This window comes from Schistocerca cancellata, chromosome 2 (genome assembly GCF_023864275.1).
Source record: "Schistocerca cancellata isolate TAMUIC-IGC-003103 chromosome 2, iqSchCanc2.1, whole genome shotgun sequence".
NCBI classification, from domain to species: Eukaryota; Metazoa; Arthropoda; class Insecta; order Orthoptera; family Acrididae; genus Schistocerca; species Schistocerca cancellata.
In genome coordinates this window covers 1,078,029,350-1,078,051,742 of record NC_064627.1, presented here as the reverse complement: position 1 = coordinate 1,078,051,742, position 22,393 = coordinate 1,078,029,350, and positions in this window count along the sequence as shown.

Below are 22,393 nucleotides of genomic sequence, written 5' to 3'. Positions count from 1 at the left end.
ACAGCATCATGGTGAGCAACGAGCTTCCTAAGGCAATGGAGGAGACACGAATTAATATATCATGTTTGCAGGAACCATACTCAAGAAACAGCAAACTGATACATATCCCAAGGAATAGTAAAGGGATAGGAGGTACACCACCGATGGCACCCATGAAACCATCAGATCCAACCACAACTAAAATTACTCAGCTAAGTAATACTCATGCAACAACAGTAGAAATGAAAAGAAGAAACGATATGCGGGTAATAGCACCCCTTTACGCCCAATACTCCCATGACATAGAACCATATGCAGTCTGGATTAAATGGCGGCGGACTATGCTAGAGGAGAAAAATTGCTCATTGCAGCTGATACCAACGCAAAGTGAACCCTTAGGCATGCAAATACTACAGGTGATAGAGGAAGAATCGTCAATGAAATCCCCTCTGAGTACAACCTGTACGTTCTAAACAAAGAGGGACAGCCACCAACATTCGACACTGGCAGGTCACAGAGCTAGATAGATATAACTATAGTAAATGATAAAGCCTTACCACACTGTCACACGTGGGATGTGCGGCCAGGCCTGGTACATAGTGACCATAACGGGACTCTAGAGACTAGAAATAGTGGAATCCTCTAACCTTGCCTCAGAAAGTGGCAGAGTAGACTATGGGATCCATGTCCTTACGCAACTATTAGTAAAGGCGGAAAAAGAAAGCATTCCTAAGTTCAACTGCAGCCCAAAAACACGAATGCCATGGACTAACGAATCATCCCTACTCCGAAAAGATAGTACTAAGAAACGCAAATTTTATCAGACGGCGATAACCACACAAGACAAAGAAATCAGACTGGCTGACTATCGTAATGGCAAAGCAAACTATAAAGAAAAGTTAGTGGTTATAAGGAAACAGTGTTGGGACAAATATGTAAAACGCAACTAGTTGAGAACTTCTGGCGCACACGATATAAGCTTTTGACAGAGAAGACTAAATCTCCTACCGTACTGTCAACATGTCGAGAGGATGGAGGAGCATTGCAGAGCATCTGCTTTTCAAACTTTTACCAGAAAATGACTCGTCGTCAGATAACCCAGACCACGCAGATATGCGACGATGTTTTAATGATGCCTTCGTGACAGAAGCAGTAACTCCTCCTTTCGTGAACGAAGAAGTACAAAGAGCAATTTTCAGAATGAAAAGCCAGAAAGCCCCGGGCCCGGACGGTATACATCCGGAGACGTTGTACCAAGTAGTCTTTCTCGACAAATGTTGTAAACGATGCTCTATCGGAAGGGAAAGTACCCGATGCATGGAAATCAGCAAACACGGTGATAATAAAAAAGGCACTAGATAAAGATCCTACAAATACAGGACAATATGCCTATTGGACACGTTGGCGAAATTCCAAGAAAGGCTGTTAGCGACCGTTTGCAAGCCCACTGAGAGCTACAGGGACTTAGCGAACATCAGTACAGTTTTCGCATGAATACGTCAATCGACGATGCCATAATCAAGTGCATTGAATTGTTAATGGTACCGACAGGAATTATGCAGTAGTAATACTAATAGATATACAAGGAGCATTTGAAACATGTGCTGGCCTGGATTATTCTTACGGCTAAGAGAGCTGCAGGTCCCGGGCTCCCTATATCACAGCTTGAAAGACTACTGCCGAGACAGGGTCGCCCGATGTAAAGAAAACAACGGACATGAGGTTAAGAAAAGAAAAGAAAAGGATGCCCACAAGGTTCGATCCTAGGACCCCTATTCTGGAATATCACAACTGGGCCACTTGTCAGCCTGACTGGAGAAAGTGTTAACACAGACGGGATCGTGGGTTATGCTGACGATCTATCAGTAATAGTGACGGCGAATTCAAGAGCCAAACTGGAACGAAAGGCAAATGACACCCTGCTTGAAATGAACAGTTGGTGCCAGAAACATAATCTGACAATAGCCCCACCAAATATGGGGAACCTACAGCGGAATCCAATATACGATTAGGTACCCACAACACTGCCAGGAAAAAGATAACCAGATACCTTAGAGTCCAGTTGTCTTTTATGTAGCATATAAAGCTAACAACAGCCTAGACAGTAGATATTCTACACAAACTCACCAGAATAAACACGGCAGAGTACAGGACGCTACTACAAATGATCAAGACATATTACTGCGCAATACACGAGTCGATAGTGACTTTTGCCTCTAGTATATCTGCACACAGATTACGTCTAACGACATTTGTGACAGCCGCCGGAAGTAGTCAGAGGAACGTTCTCCTGCGGCTATCTGGCGCCTTCGGAACGACATCTACTGAAGCCCTATGTGTAGTTCCCGGCACGTATCCTATTGATATAACAATCAGATATAGAGCGACAGCGTATTGGCTTAACGCCGGCCGGAGTGACCGAGCGGTTCTAGGCGCTGCAGTCCGGAACCGCGCGACCGCTGCGATCGCAGGTTCGAATCCTGCCTCGGGCATGGTTGTGTGTGATGTCCTTATGTTAGTTAGGTTTAAGTAGTTCTAAGTTGTAGGGGACTGATGACCACAGCAGTTAAGTCCCGTAGTGCTCAGAGCCATATTGGCTTAACCGGGGCCAACATCACCAAGTTCAGGAGATAACTCACGAGGACATCCCGTTCAGATACGAATTAAAACGATGGAGACTGACTGAGTGGCAAAGGTAGCGGGACACCAGTGAAAAGGGCAGCGCTTACATGAGTTATTTCCTAGTACTGAAAAGCACCTAAAAATGAGACATGCTGACGCAGGTGTAGACATGATGCAATTTCTTACGGATGACGGACCTTACCCAATATATTTCAACTATATAAATCAGGACAGAACCGCCAATTGCACATATGGAAACCCAAGAACACCAGAGCGTTGTTCTCCAGTGCAGCAGATACGACCCAAGTGAGGAACCAGCTGCTGCAAGAGCGAGCGCGGCGGGACTCTGATAAATGGAAGCCAATCAACGACACAGTGGACAGAGTATCAAGGGCCCTCAAGGAGGAGGAGAGAGAGGCAACGCCAGGCTGCGCAGTTACGGCAGCCCGGCAGGACGACAGAGACAGCGAGGAAACAGAGGGAGGCCGCACGGACGAGAGCTGCCACCGCTTGTCAAAGCAAGATTTGTAAAGTAGTAATGTTCTGATGGTACAACACAGATTTTACAGCTATGACGTACTAATTGTAAGTTTTATGAACTGACTAATTGTAAAGTTCTAAGAACTGAAGCAGTAGTAATATGTAAAGCTCTGAACTTGAGTACGAAAAATTTTAAGTTCCTGATCGAATAACTACACACGTATGTTATATGTCAATGTTAAGGTTTGGTAAGGTTTTAATGTATGCATTGCAAGTAACAACTAAACAGCCACATACGAACGATATCTGTTAATGTTAAATTTTATACCCACAACATCGTACATCGGTAAGGTTTCGATGGTTATAGTGGAAGTAAAAACTCAATGTGAGCACGAATAAGTCTCTTTCATTTAAAAGTCCGGACTCTTAGTAAATGAACTGTAATGTGCAAGAAACAGTAAAGTCAAATGAAAATTTTATTCACTACACTCTTCCATGGTAAGACACAAATGCAAAAATTGTTAATTAACTTTATGTAATATATCTTCAACTTTAAAATTAATTTTTTAATTCTATAATTATAATTTATTTGTCAAATCCTTATACATTCATTTTTCACTAAGTATGTATGGCTGCAACTTAATACTCAGGAAGATGGCATAACGGTCCACCTCCACATTGGTGAGCCACGTGCAATGACACAGAGAGGATGGTCGTATCGCTCTGTGTGTCAGCTAAGAGACCAGCCCATAGGTTAGAAAGGACCCGTCGTATGCACAAAGATGTCGGGTTATTACAAAGAGTAGCAGCAGTGGAATAAAAAGGTGCCTTGTGCTGTTAGAAGTCACGAATTCCCAGCCATCTCTTCCTTTTCTTTCGCTATTCTCTGTTTCATATGCATGTCACCACTAGAGTTGAGCTCTACCAAAACTATGGTTCGGCAGTTTTTGTACACAAATGACGTAGTATAAGTAAGGTAACTTTAGTACTGATATAGCATTGGTAAGGGAAGGAAACAATAAATGAAAGTCTGAGAGAGGAACTAGAAGCCGACAACTTACGATTTGGTTTTTGTTTGATTGCTTGTTTTGCACATCGTGTTAGTCCACTTCGTATTTTATATCGTTGCAAAATATAAATTGTATTTTATACAATAAAAATTATGTTTGCGTACCTACTGCGCTTTTACGTGCCAAATCAACAACGTTCGAGGCAAGTACAGTTTACAAGCACAAGCATAACAAATCTACATAATTACTGTTGTTATTTTGAACTCAATTGAACGTTCTTCCTCATGACCAAAGGCGAAAGTTTCTTCTTATTACCGATGAGTGCGAAAGTTGTTTGGTAATAACAGAAACATGTAAGTTCTTCGAAGTATTGAAGCGAAGTTTAATAATTTTTGTTTTGAGTTTTTTTGTAATTTTACCTTTTTTTGAGGAAACAGCGGTTCCTAGCGGTATATGATAAACCTGTATGCTTTTAAAAAAATTTTATAAGGCCCCCTGCTTCACATTATAAAACAATACTTTCCGATTAAAATGTGTCTTAAGCATTGACAATTTCAATCTCGCTGTAATTACTTTATGTAAGTAACAGAAGAATAAAAATATTCTGTAGGTTACATGGCCCTTTACATATCCTCACTCGGTTTTTAGACGGTTCACTGCTTCCAGTTTCTAGGAGAATCTAGTGACACACTGATTACATATGCTAACAAAGCTATCGAAATGAGATAACGCTCGATAGGTATGCAACACACCCAGCGTACAGGAAAGATGGTTACCACCTCAACTGACAAAGCTACCAGAAAAATGACCGTAGTCTACACTTAGACAATGTCTGGTAGCCTTCGCTAGTCTTGCAACTCTAGTCACCAATATTCTGCCTGGTGCATCCAAGGGGCATACAAGTTTTCCTCTGTACAGCCGTGTCTGCAGAATTGCTTACTCAGCAGACGTAAACAGTGTAACAACGAGATGGTTGTGGTTGGACATCGATGCCGACTCTGGTAGGTGTCACCAACCGATCTGTGCTACTTTACTGCTCCAGTCACGTGCACAGAACTAGGGTGTCGTGGTATCCTTGCTTTCGTCAGGTATTTATGGTGACTCACGCCCCAACGACATCGAGTTGACCTCAAATTTGACTCCTAGATGTCTACGAGTTTTATACTCATACCTGTGAAACCGAGAACTCTACAGTGGTTGGAAATACATTCCACAATTCAGCGTCCCTTGAATGGACTCAAGAACATGTGAACTACGTAGCTAAGGGTATTTCCTTTAAGTGATCGTTAGGGGACTTGTGTTTTTTAGGCCGGACTCTCCAAAAGAGTTAGAACGGTACTTACTAGGCCTATATTTGGGTGACTTAATTTAGTTCTGTCACTCAGCAGTTGGATAAGTGCTTTGATAAACTGAGGCTAAAACGTAACACATGGTGCCCGCATCTCGTGGTCGTGCGGTAGCGTTCTCGCTTCCCACGCCCGGGTTCCCGGGTTCGATTCCAGGCGGGGTCAGGGATTTTCTCTGCCTTGTGATCGCTGGGTGTTGTGTGCTGTCCTTAGGTTAGTTAGGTTTAAGTAGTTCTAAGTTCTAGGGGACTGATGACCGTAGCAGTTAAGTCTCATAGTGCTCAGAGCCATTTGAACCATTTTTTGTAACACATGGTGACTATGATCACAGCCCACCCCTCACAAATAAAGCATACAGAATTGGCGTGACTTTTATACGGATTATGACCTACACTTCTGTAGCATCTTACATGAAGTCTGATTGTATTGCCATATCAGCTATTCCTTATAGCAGCCACCTTGTATTCAGAAGACTGTGTGCCAGCGCCATTTCAGACCAAATTATTGTATGTACGCAGTTCTTCACCAGTTTTACTCGATAGTTGGAAAGAATTGAATTAGTAGCCACTTCTCAGAATTTGCTGTTATAGTATCCTTACACAGTTTTGTTAAACATCAGATGTTCCACTTAAGTAACAAAGTGCTGGTGGCTTCACGCTGTTGACAAAAAGTGGTTCAAATGGCTCTGGGCACTATAGGACTTAAAGTCTGAGGTTATCAGTCCCCTGGGCTTAGAACTACTTAAACCTAACTAACCTAAGGACATCACACACAGCCATGCCCGAGGCAGGATTCGAACCTGCGACCGTAGCAGCAGCGCGGTTCCGGACTGTACCTCTCGGCCAGAACGGCCAGCCGCTGTAAACACCAACGGCTGAGCAAGATGGAAAACAAAACATTACTACGGGACGACATTCATTCAGGTGGACCGACGATAAAAGTGAAACCAACATTTTAATATGATTAACGCACTGAATGCGTGCAGTTAATATCTTGCGAAAGCTGTTCTATTTTATATCACTTTACTAGACGTTAAAAACAGCGAGTGTGCTAATGCAATGTGGGTAAAGTGCTATTGTTGGCTCTGTAAGGACTGTGTAAATATCGCACGCGAGATGAGAGATTAGCTCGCATTCTCAGGTCTTCGCTGAGTGCCGAACATCGAACACGGCGTCCTGATCGGAGCGCTGCTGCAATACTGTCCGATGCAGACCACACGTCGGCATGTGTTTCGACACGCGTGCTTTGCGCAACCGGCGTCCAGATGAGGCATGTGGGAGCCTCGTTAAGCCAGATTAGCGGCCTCTGTCCAGCCATGTCTTCTGTGGGCGGCAGAGCAGATCGATGGCTGTCACATCGACAGCGCGAATGGCTCGTGCACCTTGCGTTATTCATAGCACGTTATTCCGATGCATTAGTCAATCTCATACGCGTGCAAGCTACGTAGCAGCTCGTTTCTTTCAAACTACTAGCATGTCTCAGTTTCGTAAATATGTTAAAATAATTGCAACAAGTATGGGTGAAAAAGGTTTGGTGTCGTAAATTTTTCAGTAAATATCCCACTCAAAATTTAATACTGCTGCTTCCTTTAAGTAAGAGCAACTATTTCCACTGTTCGTAGTCAGAAACGGCTGGATGGCTTTCTTCACGTTTATGTTTCCGGTCGTTGTATGATTGGGCAGGAGGGGGGGGGGGGGGGGAGAGAGGGGAATGGATGATGCCAAGTTCACCTCACAGGAGGAATCAAACAGTAATCATTCATCAACTCAACCAACGCTACGAGCTAACCGAAACCGAATTTTAAGGTCGAACAGTCTAACAGAAAGAACAGTTTTCTGCTACGTTACAGATGGAACGAAAATAGTCATGTAGTAATTGGACAGCCAGTAGATACAACTTACGTCACGATGCACGCTTTTTTTTAATGACGTGATGGAGACATAGCAAGTGGATTTGCATCTACTTAGCAGTTTTATGTTTGCCACGGCATTTTGAGCTCTTCATGTCTGACACATTATTTTCTTCATCCCTTTCATCTTAGATTCAGTGAACGAAAACAGCAATAATACATGAGACATCGTAGTTAGGACAGATTACTCAGGCATTTTTGACATATTGTAATGTAAATGTGCTTATATTGCGTGGAGCCCCAAGGACGACACGACGCGGCGCCAAGTATCGACAGTAGTTTGTGTTGCAAATTTCTGGCACCTCGATCACGGCAGATACACGATACGGACTTACGGTTAGTCACAATGATAATGGTATATACAGAGATACATGCACTCTGACCCTTGAGAATATACTTTTATTAATATTAAAACGATTCTACGTCTGTATGTGAATCATGTCATCTTAATCGTTATATGTACACCCAGATAAAGTTTTACCTGATGATGATAATGATACTGATTTCAATATCAGTACATTTAAACGACATGTGCTCATCTTTCATTTGTCAACGTAAGCCTGTTTTCAATATATATGACGTGCTCCCCCGATTATTTACTGATCTCTTACAAGATGGTGACTTTACATCTGGCATTTCGTGGGAAGCCAATATTTTTCTTAATTTATGGCCAGGATTGAGTTTCACAAGGTGTTGTGTGTCCTGCTGTGTATCTTGAACAAATAAAATCAAATACTTAAAAATGGCGTAAAACACCGAACCCTTGGATGTACTTAAAGAATAAAACAGTCAAATTGCGGTGTGTTTCTCAAAACAAAAAACAAAACATAAAAAACCTTACTTGAAAGGTAGCTTATAGTTGTGTTTCATTAAAAGTAATAATTTAGATGTACGAGGGCAGTTCAATAAGTAATGCAACACATTTTTTTCTGAAACAGGGGTTGTTTTATTCAGCATTGAAATACACCAGGTTATTCCCCAATCTTTTAGCTACACAACACTGTTTTTCAACGTAATCTCCATTCAATGCTACGGCCTTACGCCACCTTGAAATGAGGGCCTGTATGCCTGCACGGTACCATTCCACTGGTCGATGTCGGAGCCAACGTCGTACTGCATCAATAACTTCTTCATCATCCGCGTAGTGCCTCCCACGGATTGCGTCCTTCATTGGGCCAAACATATGTAAATCCGACGGTGCGAGATCGGGGCTGTAGGGTGCATGAGGAAGAACAGTCCACTGAAGTTTTGTGAGCTCCTCTCGGGTGCGAAGACTTGTGTGAGGTCTTGCGTTGTCATGAAGAAGGAGAAGTTCGTTCAGATTTTTGTGCCTACGAACACGCTGAAGTCGTTTCTTCAATTTCTGAAGAGTAGCACAATACACTTCAGAGTTGATCGTTTGACCATGGGGAAGGACATCGAACAGAATAACCCCTTCAGCGTCCCAGAAGACTGTAACCATGACTTTACCGGCTGAGGGTGTGGCTTTAAACTTTTTCTTGGTAGGGGAGTGGGTGTGGCTCCACTCCATTGATTGCCGTTTTGTTTCAAGTTCGAAGTGATGAACCCATGTTTCATCGCCTGTAACAATCTTTGACGAGAAATTGTCACCCTCAGCCACATGACGAGCAAGAAATTCCGCACAGATGGTTCTCCTTTGCTCTTTATGGTGTTCGGTTAGACAACGAGGGACCCAGCGGGAACAAACCTTTGAATATCCCAACTGGTGAACAATTGTGACAGCACTACCAATAGTGATGTCAAGTTGAGCACTGAGTTGTTTGATGGTGATCCGTCGATCATCTCGAACGAGTGTGTTCGCACGCTCCGCCATTGCAGGAGTCACAGCTGTGCACGGCCGGCCCGCACGCGGGAGATCAGACAGTCTTGCTTGACCTTGCGGCGATGATGACACACGCTTTGCCCAACGACTCACCGTGCTTTTGTCCACTGCCAGATCACCGTAGACATTCTGCAAGCGCCTATGAATATCTGAGATGCCCTGGTTTTCCGCCAAAAGAAACTCGATCACTGCCCGTTGTTTGCAACGCACATACCTTACAGACACCATTTTAACAGCTCCGTACAGCGCTGCCACCTGTCGGAAGTCAATGAAACTATACGAGACGAAGCGGGAATGTTTGAAAATATTCCACAAGATATTTCCGGTTTTTTCAACCAAAATTGGCCGAGAAAAAAAATGTGTTGCATTACTTATTGGACTGCCCTCGTATTTTAACCGAAAGAGTTAACTCTAAACGACAATTAAAGCTGAGACGATCCCCATCGACCCGCCACACGAGACATTTGTAACTATCCGAATGTCTGTGTAACGCTTACACAGAATGCTATAGAATGAGAACCACTGCTCAGAATGACGACAGATTTGAGCAGCGTATTATTCACACAGGGAGAAACGTCGTGGAACAAATAAAATTTCAACGAAAATTTTACCAATAGATGATGCTGTAAGGGTGTTAACGTAAATGAGCTCGCTGCAAACGACAGATGAATCGTAATACGACGGATATGGTGTGAGTTGCGCAGTACACAATTACTGCTGTTCAGTGCGCTTGACCGCACAAGTTCGGTAGTCAACAGTTGTGGCACTGTTAATTTGGTAAGCGCACCCACCTAGGTCATACCACATCAGATGATAAAAATCGGTTTTTAATTGGCCTGGGAAGGAAAACCGCGTGAAAAGCATAATGACATCCCGTTTTTACTTGTCCTGAGGCAAAAAAAAAAACAAACAAATCGCTTAAGCGAAATGACATGAGTTTCTAATTATCCTGAGACTGGTGCCAGACATGATCAGCAACTGTCACCGTTTTCTGCCACAAACTGAAAACGAGAAATACCATGTTCCACAGCAGACGGTAGTGTCTCGGGGGTTACGTTCAGAATATGTTGCGCAATGCGTGCTTTCAGTTCAGCTACGTTCGCAACTGGAGCACTGAACACAACATCATTCAGATAACCCCACAGTCTGAATTACACCTTGTAATCAGGTGCTCTGGACGGTCAGGCTGTAGCGAAGCAACGGATGATAATTCTAGCATTTGTCAAATGTCTGTGCAGCAGTCGCTTCACTGGCTGCTTAATGTGCAGAGGAGCGCCATTTTCCATAAACGTGATCCTACTGACACCCACGCTAGAATTACGTCGGTGCGCGAAAGATTCCCAAGGCGTTTTCCAGTAAAGGCGCAGGTAACGGGGTGCGCAAGACTCATTTCCTCGAAAGAATACGGCCCTGTGATAGACGATGCCGTCAAGCCGCACCATACTTTGCAGAGTGGAGTGGTACCGGTTGATATCAGTGCGGATTTCCCGTTGTCCATATTCGGCAGTTCTGCATATTGCCATGTCCTAGGAGACAGAAATGGGCTTCTACTGCCCACCGAATGCTCCACGGCCATTGATGGTATACCTCGTCCGATCTACTGCTTTTCTCCCTCTGCCACACTACACGTCAAAAACACCTGTGTTTGAGTTTTTTCTAATCATTTTTATAGACTGCTAGCAGACTTCAGACCAGTGCTTTTTTCATACGTTTGAGTGTCGGTGACATCCGCAGTGCTACTGGCGAACGGTCACCGTTCTTGTAAAAGAGATTTAGCAGCAGCGTGCGGTCCCTTGCAGAGGTAGTCATGCTGGGCGTCTCGGACGCATACTGAAAAACAGATGTGTATCGCGCGTCTGTGTTCTCTCTCTTTTTTATGACGTTTCCCCTGCAACAATAACAGGCTGTTCTAATTTGACGTCATTCTAAGCAGTGGTTCTCTTCCTACAGCGTTTTGAAACTGGAACTTTAATTTACCAAATATTATTGGATTCTCTTTACCTTTACGTAACAATACCGAGAGATCGTACCCGAGTTCTATGAATCCTTGCCATTACTGAAATGACTCGCTGGTTGCTAAAGAATACTATACAATTAAATACGACCATTGTAAATCCCACTCATTTTTAGCTTTTCGCGGTATACGGACTGCTTAGGAAGAATGTATCTGTGTAGTTTACTGCAATAAAAGTGATTATCTATTCAAATAAGATATGGTGTATGTGACCTTATTATATCCTTTTAATTCAGAGAGTATGGAAAAGAGAGAATTAATTCACGGTCCCTGATGAGATCTCACAATAATTTCAAAAATAATGTTATATAAACGAATTAGACCTATCTGGAACAGCAGTTACATAAGACAAGAATCAAAGGCCCATATTAACCACGGCGAACTAAGAATCTCCTGTCTCATCCATATATTTCAAAGATTTTTATTGTGATCATATCTAAAGAATTAAATTCCTAATCGGCTGTGTGGCTCCAGATAGGGAGAGTGATACTAATATCAGTCTTTTTGAGAAAGCAAGAATATACAATTTCGATTATACCTCACAAAACTGGTGGCCAGTCAGAGAGTTGTGGTGCGCCTCTAGCTCCTCGTAACAGAGAAGGAGCCCTCTTGTCTGTTTCACTAACGAATAAGTGCTCTGACATACGAGGTGTGACAATAAAGTAATAAGACTGATTTTCCTTGCAAGATGTGGCAACTCTGCAGGCTTGCGTAGGCACAATATCTTTGACCTTGGTCTATAAGCTGCTTCTAGTTGAAGCAGCAAATCGATGCAACTACGCAGTCGTGAGTTGTGCTGTAATAAGTTAACACGTGTTTGTGTGTTTCGTCACGGAAATGCCACCGCATAATATTGCGCAACCGTATGCCATTTCCTTTTGCGTTAAATTGGGTGAAAACGCGACGACAACTTATGGTAAGCTTCAGAAGGCTTTTGGAGAGGATATTATGTCAAGAGCTTATGTTTTTCGTTGGCATAAAATGTTTAGTGAAGGCAGAACGAATGTTGGAGATGAAGACCGCAGTGGATGAACATCAATCTCACGGACGGATGTCAACTTGTCCAGGGTGTGTGAACTCGTACGATCTGATCGAAGATTATCCGTGAAAATGATTGCAGAAGAACTGAACATCAATCGAGAAACGGTTCGTCAAATAATAACTGAAGATCTTGGTATGAGAAAGATTTGTGCAAAAATTGTCCCCAAAAATCTTACACAACAACAGTGAGAAACACGGAAAAAGTGGCAGCCAATCTATTAGAGCAAACGGAAGTCGATCCAGTATTGTTGAGCCGTGTTATCACTGGTGATGAAAGGTTTTTTTTTTCAGTACGATCCAGAGACAAAACGTCAAAGTTCGCAATGGTGCTCAAAGGGATCACCCAGACCAGAAAAAGCTCGCATGTCAATGTCAAAAGTGAAATGAATGCTTGTGTGCGTCTTTGATTCCAAGGGCATTGTTCAAAAGGAGTGGGTGCCTCCTGGACAAACAGTTAACCAATATGACTACAAAGAAATCTTAGAAGGACTTCGTAAAAGAGTTATTCGTGTCCATGCCAACATTGCTGATAATTGGATTCTGCATCAAGGTAATGCGCCATCCCATACTGCTCTGTCAGTACAGAAAATTTTAACCTCAAAACAAATTTCAGTACTACAACAGGCACCTTATTCACCAGATATGGCTCCGTGCGACTTTTTTCTCTTTCCAAGAGTCAAAACGGTGGTCAAGGGACACCATTTTCAAACAACACAAGATGTCCAAAAAACTGTGGCGAGGGTCTTGGAGGATATTACAGAAGATGAATTCCAGAAATGTTACCATCAATGGCAGAAGCGCTGGAGAAAGTGTGTGCAATCAGAAGGGAATTACTTTGAAGAAGACAACACTAAACGTCACTAAAAAGTCCCATAGTACTCAGAGCCATTTGAACCATTTGAGCCATGATAGTTGATAATTACCATTAATTGCCTATGGTTATGAATGGTGTGTGCTTGTGGACTTCTAAGACTTTGTACAACTTAGAGTAAGACTGGGTAGCAGCTTGTGTACGCAAGCTTACCGTAACAGAGTGAAATTTAAGGCACTCAAGTGCTTTCATCTACATCTACATCTACATTTATCCTCCGCAAGCCACCCAACGGTGTGTGGCGGAGGGCACTTTACGTGCCACTGTCATTACCTCCCTTTTCTGTTCCAGTCGCGTATGGTTCGAGGGAAGAACGACTGCCGGAAAGCGTCAGTGCGCACTCGAATCTCTCTAATTTTACATTCGTGATCTCCTCGGGACGTATAAGTAGGGGAAAGCAATATATTCGATACCTCATCCAGAAACGCACCCTCTCGAAACCTGGACAGCAAGCTACACCGCGATGCAGAGCGCCTCTCTTGCAGAGTCTGCCACTTGAGTTTGCTAAACATCTCCGTAACGCTATCACGGTTACCAAATAACCCTGTGACGAAACGCGCCGCTCTTCTTTGGATCTTCTCTATCTCCTCTATCAACCGGATCTGGTACGGATCCCACACTGATGAGCAATACTCATGTATAGGTCGAACGAGTGTTTTGTAAGCCACCTCCTTTGTTGATGGGCTACATTTTCTAAGGACTCTCCCAATGAATCTCAACCTGGTACCCACCTTACCAACAATTAATTTTATGTGATCATTCCACTTCAAATCGTTCCGCACGCATACTCTCAGATATTTTACAGAAGTAACTGCTACCAGTGTTTGTTCCGCTATCATATAATCATACAATAAAGGATCCTTCTTTTTACGTATTCGCAATACATTACATTTATCTATGTTAAGGGTCAGTTACCACTCCCTGCACCAAGTGCCTATCCGCTGCAGATCTTCCTGCATTTCGCTGCAATTTTCTAATGCTGCAACTTCTCTGTATACTACAGCATCATCCGCGAAAAGCCGCATGGAACTTCCGACACTATCTACTAGGTCATTTATATATATTTTGAAAAGTAATGGTCCCATAACACTCCCCTGTGGCACGCCAGAGGTTACCTTAACGTCTGTAGACGTCTCTCTAGTGATAACAACATGCTCTGTTCTGTTTGCTAAAAACTCTTCAATCCAGCCACACAGCTGGTCTGATATTCCGTACGCTCTTACTTTGTTTATCAGGCGACAGTGCGGAACTGTATCGAATGCCTTCCGGAAGTCAAGGAAAATAGCATCTACCTGGGAGCCTATATCTAATATTTTCTGCGTCTCATGAACAAATAAATCGAGTTGAGTCTCACACGATCGCTGTTTCCGGAATCCATGTTGATCCTACAGAGTAGATTCTGGGTTTCCAAAAACGACATGATACGCGAGCAAAAAAGATGTTCTACAATTCTACAACAGATCGACGTCAGAGATATAGGTCTATAGTTTTGCGCATCTGCTCGACGACCCTTCTTGAAGACTGGGACTACCTGTGCTCTTTTCCGCCCCTCTAGAGACTTGCGGTACACGGCTGTTAGAATGGGGGCAAGGTCTTTCGCGTACTCTGTATAGAATCGAATTGGTATCACGTCAGGTCCAGTGGACTTTCCTCTGTTGAGTGATTCCCGTTGCTTTTCTATTCCTTGGACACATATTTCGATGTCAGACTTTTTTCGTTTATGCGAGGATTTAGAGAAGGAACTGCAGTGCGGTCTTCCTCTGTGAAACAGCTTTGGAAAAAGGTGTTTAGTATTTCTGCTTTACGCTTGTCATCCTCTGTTTCAATGCCATCATCATCCCGGAGTGTCTGGATATGCTGTTTCGAACCACTTACTGATTTAACGTAAGACCAGAACTTCCTAGGATTTTCTGTCAAGTCGGTACATAGAATTTTACTTTCGAATTCACTGAACGGTTCACGCATAGCCCTCCTTACGCTAACTTTGACATAGTTTAGCTTCTGTTTGTCTGAGAGGTTTTGGCTGCGTTTAACCTTGGAGTGAAGCTCTCTTTGCTTTCGCAGTAGTTCTTTGTTGTTCAACCACGGTGGGTTTTTCCCGTTCCTCACAGTTTTATTCGGCACCTACCTGTCTACAACGCATTTTACGATTGCCTTGAACTTTTTCCATAAACACTCAACATTGTCAGTGTCGGAACAGAAATTTTCGTTTTGATCTGAAAGGTAGTCTGAAATCTGCCTTCTATTACTCTTGCTAAACAGATAAACCTTCCTCCCTTTTCTTTTTTATATTCCTATTAACTTCCAGATTCAGGGATGCTGCAACGGCCTTATGATCACTGATTCCCTGTTCTGCACTTACAGAGTCGAAAAGTTCGGGTATGTTTGTTATCAGTAGGTCCATGATGTTATCCCCACGAGTCGGTTCTCTGTTTAATTGATCGAGGTAATTTTCGGATAGTGCACTCAGTATAATGTCACTCGATGCTCTGTCCCTACCACCCGTCCTAAACATCTGGGTGTCCCAGGCTATATCTGGTAAATTGAAATCTCCACGTAAGACTATAACATGCTCAGAAAATTTATGTGCAATGTATTTAAAATTTTCTCTTAGTTGTTCTGCCACTAATGCTGCTGAGTCGGGAGGTCGGTAAAAGGAGCCAACTATTAACCTATCTCGGTTGTTGAGTGTAACCTCCACCCATAATAATTTACAGGAACTATCCACTTCTACTTCACTAAAGGATAAACTACTGCTAACAGCGACAAACACGCCACCACCGGTTGCATGCGATCTCTCCTTTCTAAACTCCGTCTTTGCCTTTGTAGGCCGGCCGCGGTGGTCTAGCGGTTCTGGCGCTGCAGTCTGGAACCGCGGGACTGCTACGGTCGCAGGTTCGAATCCTGCCTCGGGCATGGGTGTGTGTGATGTCCTTAGGTTAGTTAGGTTTAAGTAGTTCTAAGTTCTAGGGGACTTATGACCTAAGATGTTGAGTCCCATAGTGCTCCGAGCCATTTGAACCATTTTTTTTTTTTTTTGCCTTTGTAAAATTTTCGGCAGAATTTATTTCTGGCTTCAGCCAGCTTTCTGTACCTATAACGATTTCAGCTTTGGTGCTTTCTATCAGCGCTTAAAGTTCCGGTACTTTACCAATGCAGCTTCGACAGTTTAAAGTTACAATACCGATTGCTGCTTGGTCCCCACATGTCCTGACTTTGCCCTGCACCCTTTGAGGCTGTTGCCCTTTCTGTACTTGCCCGAGGCCATCTAACATAAAAAACCGCCCAGTCCAAGCCACACAATCCCTGCTACCCTGTACCCGCTTGCTGCGTGTAGTGGACTCCTGACCTATCCAGCGGAACCCGAAACCCCACCACCCTATGGCGCAAGTCGAGGAATCTGCAGCCCACACGGTCGCAGAACCGTCTCAGCCTCTGATTCAGACCACTCGGCTCTGTACCAAAGGTCCGCAGTCAGTCCTGTCGATGATGCTGCAGATGGTGAGCTCTGCTTTCATCCCGCTAGCGAGACTGGCAGGCTTCACCAAATCAGATAGCCGCCGGAAGCCAGAGAGGATTTCCTCCGATCCATAGCGACACGCATCATTGGTGCCGACATGAGCGACCACCTGCAGATGGGTGCACCTTGTACCCTTCATGGCATCCGGAAGGACCCTTTCCACATCTGGAATGACTCCCCCCGGTATGCACACGGAGTGCACTTTGGTTTTCTTCCCCTCTCTTGCTGCCATATCCCTAAGGGGCCCCATTACGCGCCTGACGTCGGAGCTCCCAACTACCAGTAAGCCCACCCTCTGCGACTGCCCGGATCTTGCAGACTGAGGGGCAACCTCTGGAACAGGACAAGCAGCCATGTCCGGCCGAAGATCAGTATCAGCCTGAGACAGAGCCTGAAACTGTTCGTCAGACAATCAGGAGAGGCCTTCCGTTCAGCCCTCCGGAATGTCTTTCGCCCCCTACCACACCTCGAGACGATCTCCCACTCTACCACAGGTGAGAGATCAGCCTCAATGTGGGCAGTATCCCGGGCAGCCACAGTCGTAGTCCGATCGGGGGATGCGTGGGACGAGCTGGCTGTCCCCGACAAACCCCCATCCGGACCCCCACAGTGATGCCCATTGGCAACAGCCTCAAGCTGTGTGACCGAAGCCAACACTGCCTGAAGCTGGGAGCGAAGGGATGCCAACTCAGCCTGCATCCGAACACAGCAGTTACTGTCCCTATCCATGCTAAAAACTGTTGTGCAAAGAACGTCTGAACTAATCTACAGAGAGCAGAAACAATTCGACACAAAATTTAAACGGTTATTAAAGTACATGATTGCCTAATAGATGCAGTAATGCTGCTACTTGCGCATTGCTGACACACTGCTTGGCGGCGGAAAGAGACTACGCGATTTTACACAATTCAGGTACTAAAACGCGATGCTACACTCTCAAATACTATAATACGCCCGAAATTTGTGAATTAAACAATGCAAGTACCAAAAACACACAAAGAAATTAAGAATTAAACTATGTAACAAATAAGTGAGCTAAGAGTATACGACTTGCTGCTGCAGCTGCTTATCCAACGGCGGCAGGGAGCACTTTCACTTAAGGGGCTCCGGAACGCCCTATACTTGCAATGTTAAAATAACGCTTATAAATTACATCTTTCCTCACAAAGTATTTGAGGTAGGAAGTTGAACTTTTTACAGATTATTTATTGGAATATGGGCTACGACTTAACTCAGGGATTTTACAAAAATTTAGTTCAGTTATTAAAGATGATTTTTTTTCAATTGTAATGAAAATTCACAACATTTTTTTGCAATTTTTAATTTATATATTCAAAGATATACAGTTTTTTTGGAAAAAGGCTGTGTTAAATTATGCAGAAGGTACTGTGTAACATTTACTGAAAATTTGAAACAAATATGTTTGGAGGATCCTTAGAAAACATGTAATTAGTATGAGAAAATAAAAGTTTTGGGAATCGAGCGACAAAGATTGGATTAACTTTTTAGTGCATTCCAGGTCCATAGGATGGATTATCTTCATCCTCTGCAAACTCCTCCTCCAGCTTCCTCTTGTTCCTCCTCCTGTTTACTCTTGCTTGTATTTCTAGACACTTCACAGCCCTGTCTGCAGCCCGAAGGCGTTCCTTGTCTAAAGCAAGCATCGCTCGTACGACGTTAGAATGTTATTATTTACAGTAATAACACATACCTTTGGCTTTTCAACATTTATCCTTTTCTTAAAACCCTTCAGAGGATTTCTAATAACTTTACTTTTACTCATTATTATACTTCAACAAAACAGAGACTCAAGAAAGAGAATTAATTACGAATATTTTCGAGATAACGACAGAGTAAATAAACATGAAACAATCGACAATCACACCAGCGATATATATTGAACCATCACAGGTAAGCCACAACACATACTTTATCTCACATCACTAAAATGTACCTGATGAACACGGACGTTAATAATAACACCATTTGACAGCAGTTTAACAGCGCCACAGTGGGTCACGCCCATGTAGAACACATTTCAAAAAAAATTTAAAAATAGTTGTAGTCTTCGGAATTGAATAAATTATATATCTATTAAAAGGTAATAGTCTGCAGATTCAGAAAACGCAAAAAAGTAAAAATTGAACTTTTCATTATTTTGAGCCTTTCTGGAGCCCCTTAACTATTGTTAACCTTCCACGAACAAAACCGTTTTTAGTGCGGCTTGTGGTTACCAGGCGTACGGCTGCTTTTTGTATAGCTTTTTCCAGCTGCAAACTGCATTTCAGTAACATCAAGTAGCCGTGCGTGTGAGAAGGGATTCACTACAACGGTTGTGGAACCTTATGGGCAACAGAATTGCATCGCGCCGCCGAAAGCGGTCAGTGTTCGTAGAATTGTAGCTCACGGTACGGTTCACTGGTTTTGGAGCTTCCTTCGTGGCGTTTTGGTGCTGGCAGAGTTCACGAGTGTGCCATTCACTTGAGGAGCGAATTTTGTATCTGCCGTTCTCTTATTTTCAGTCGCCATGCTCTTCTATGACGCTCTCTGACCACGACCCAACAGACGCCTCCGTTGCGTTCTGACTCAGCGGATGATGTTTGTCCGCTTTCGCTGTGTGCGGTGTATATCTCTGATACAGTGCGTCTTGAAACAGCAGTCACGTCTGCAACCCTGGTTACGGATGCACCCACCACACGAGCACCACGGTTTGCCACGTTAGAATTCGCTCAGCTCCGATGTAACGCATTCACACTTACACTGAGTGAACGACAGAAAGTAATGAGGACATTGCCCAGGTGCCATTTGTGAGCAAGCCTGTAGGTTTGACGAGCATCTCCATTTATGTTCAATCAAGAATTCCTTGCAGTGTTTCCATGTTTTTTTATACTCCTTATAGAAATATAACCGTGGCAAACTGGAGTTTGCCACTTGCCTCTTCGTAGTGTTCTGATGGCCAAAATTGTAACTAGCTTAAGTCAGCCGAAACCGTTAGTAACCGCTAGAATTCAGGTAGGATGTGTTGGATATTTTGATTGAAACCTGACCCTTAGGCATGGAACAATATAAGAAAGTGAAATTACAATAGTAAATAGTAATCAATCCTTCTTACACCGTTAGATGGTAAATAAAATCGGCAACTTTCATTTGACTGATTCTTGACTATCGTTCTTGTATCTGGGATCACTAGCAGTTTTGCTTAATAGAGGCGATGAAGAAGACGCACCCAAAAACAGGGCTATAAGTCGTAGTTACGTTTAAAAATCGCGAGGTTTTTGTGAAGATGTTAAAAATTACTAAGACACACGCTAGAAAAGAGCACCAAGAAGAGATTTAATATTCAAATTCGCGAAGTGTACGTTCCTAGGAGGGTAAAGCATCGCCGGCCGGACTGGCCGTGCGGTTCTGGGCGCTGCAGTCTGGAGCCGAGCCACCGCTACGGTCGCAGGTTCGAATCCTGCCTCGGGCATGGATGTGTGTGATGTCCTTAGGTTAGTTAGGTTTAATTAGTTCTAAGTTCTAGACGACTGATGACCTCAGAAGTTAAGTCGCATAGTGCTCAGAACCATTTTTGGTAAAGCATCGGTATTACGTCTTACACGTCTTATCACATACGTCGTACGAATCGTCAACGCTGAGAAAACGGATAAATTCCTCGTGTAGAAGAGTTGATAACGGAAGCAAGACAGACGGAAAATTAAGTTACATTTATAGGATTTGTCAACTTCTAAAAAGCGTTCGACAGCTTCAAATGGTGCTATACGTTCGAAATTCTGAGAAAATGCGGGTTAGCTACAGGGAAGGACGAGAAATATGCAATGTGTACAAGAACCAAGAACGATGTGCTCGGATTAAAAAGCGTGTAAGAAAGGGATGTAGTCTTTCGCTCCTACTGTTCAGTCTGTACATAGAAGAAGCAGAGACGGAAACCAAAAGAAGTCTGCAGAGTCGGCCTAAAATTCAAGGAGAAAGGATATAAATGATAAGATTTTCTGATGGCAGTGCTATCTTCAGTGGAAGTGAAGAAGAATGACAGGATCTATTGGATGGCATGAACAGTCTAATGATTGTACAATGTGGATTGAGAGTAAATTGAAAACAGGCGAAAATAATGAGAAGTGGCAAAAATAAGAACAGCGAGAAACTTAACTTCAGGATTGATGGTCACAAAGTAGATGAAGTTAAGGAATTCTATTACTTAGGCAACGAAATAACCAGTGACGAACGGGGCAAGAAGGATATCAACAGGAGGCTGATAATGGAAAAAGGGACTCCTGTCCAAGAGGAGTCTAATAGGGTCCAGCATAGACCTTAATTTGAAGAAGAAATTTCTGACAACGTGTGTTGGAGCACAGCATTGTACGTTAACGGAACATGGACTTTGAAAAAACGGGACAGAAGAGACTCGAAGGGTTTGAGATGTGAAGCTAAAGACGAATATTGAAAAGTGGGCTGACAAAGTAAGAAATCAGAAGGTTCTTCACAGAATCGGGGAGGAAACGAATATATAGGAAATATTGACTAGAAGGAGGGCATGATGATAGGAAGTCTGTTAAAGACACCAGCTGCAGACGGTAAAAACAGCAGAGAAAGATAATCGAATACTTCCAGTAAATAACTGCTAACGTAGGTTGCTGTTGCTATTGTGAGACTGAAAGGTTGCCACAGGAGAGGAATTTGTGGCGGGCCACATAAACCAGTCAGGAGACTGATGATGCCGAAAAAAGTGAGGTTTAATGACACTTGTTCATCCCACATACCGTTCGCTATAGGACTCTCCCGTGGAGATACAATATCAGCAATGGCTGTCTTACTTGGTTCGGAAAGGAGAGAGAGAGAGAGAGAGAGAGAGAGAGAGAGTGAGAGAGAGGGGGGTGGGGTGGGGGGAGTTATGTCGTAGTTATACGATAAACCTTCGTTCCAATAATTTCTCTTCATGGAAATTTCAAATTTCCAGGTACATGTCCGCTGCTAACTATTCATTGTGAACGAAATACTGTTTTACCGCACATTTCCATGATGAGAGGCAGCTAAATTAAAACGCAAATCACATTTTAATTTCCAGATACACTGGATTCATTTTTATACAACGGCTTTTTTGAGAATTTGTAGAGGTAAATACGTTATATGGCAACGGGAAAAACAGCGTCATATTAATGGAAGATGCGGGTCTTATCAGTGCAGCCCACGCATTATTAGCAGAAAACGTGTGCGGCATTGTTTTAAAACTTTAAAAGGCTACCTACTGCCCCGGACTATAAAGCACTCTCTCCTCACCGCATCTCCCCCTGTTCATTTTTCCACGCGTAAAAATAAAACAAGCGCTGAGAGAGAGTTTGTTCTTGTTTGTGAAACACGCCCGCATGCTGCGCATTTCCTGCCTGTGGGCTGTTGACTCTGCCTGATATCTGACAAAGTTGTTTACATACCGACTAGCACGTGGTTGCTTACGCTGTAACTCAAAAATGGTTCAAATGGCTCTGAGCACTATGGGACTCAACTGCTGTGGTCATCAGTCCCCTAGAACTTAGAACTACTTAAACCTAACTAACCTAAGGACATCACACACACCATGCCCGAGGCAGGATTCGAACCTACGACCGTAGCAGAAGCGCGGCTCCGGACTGGAGCGCCTAGAACCGCACGGCCACCGCGGCCGGCGATTACGCTGTAACTATCCAATTTCTACGAAAGTTAACTGCACATGGATACAGTAATGATAATATTATTCACGCTCTAATTTATAGCGATCTGATCC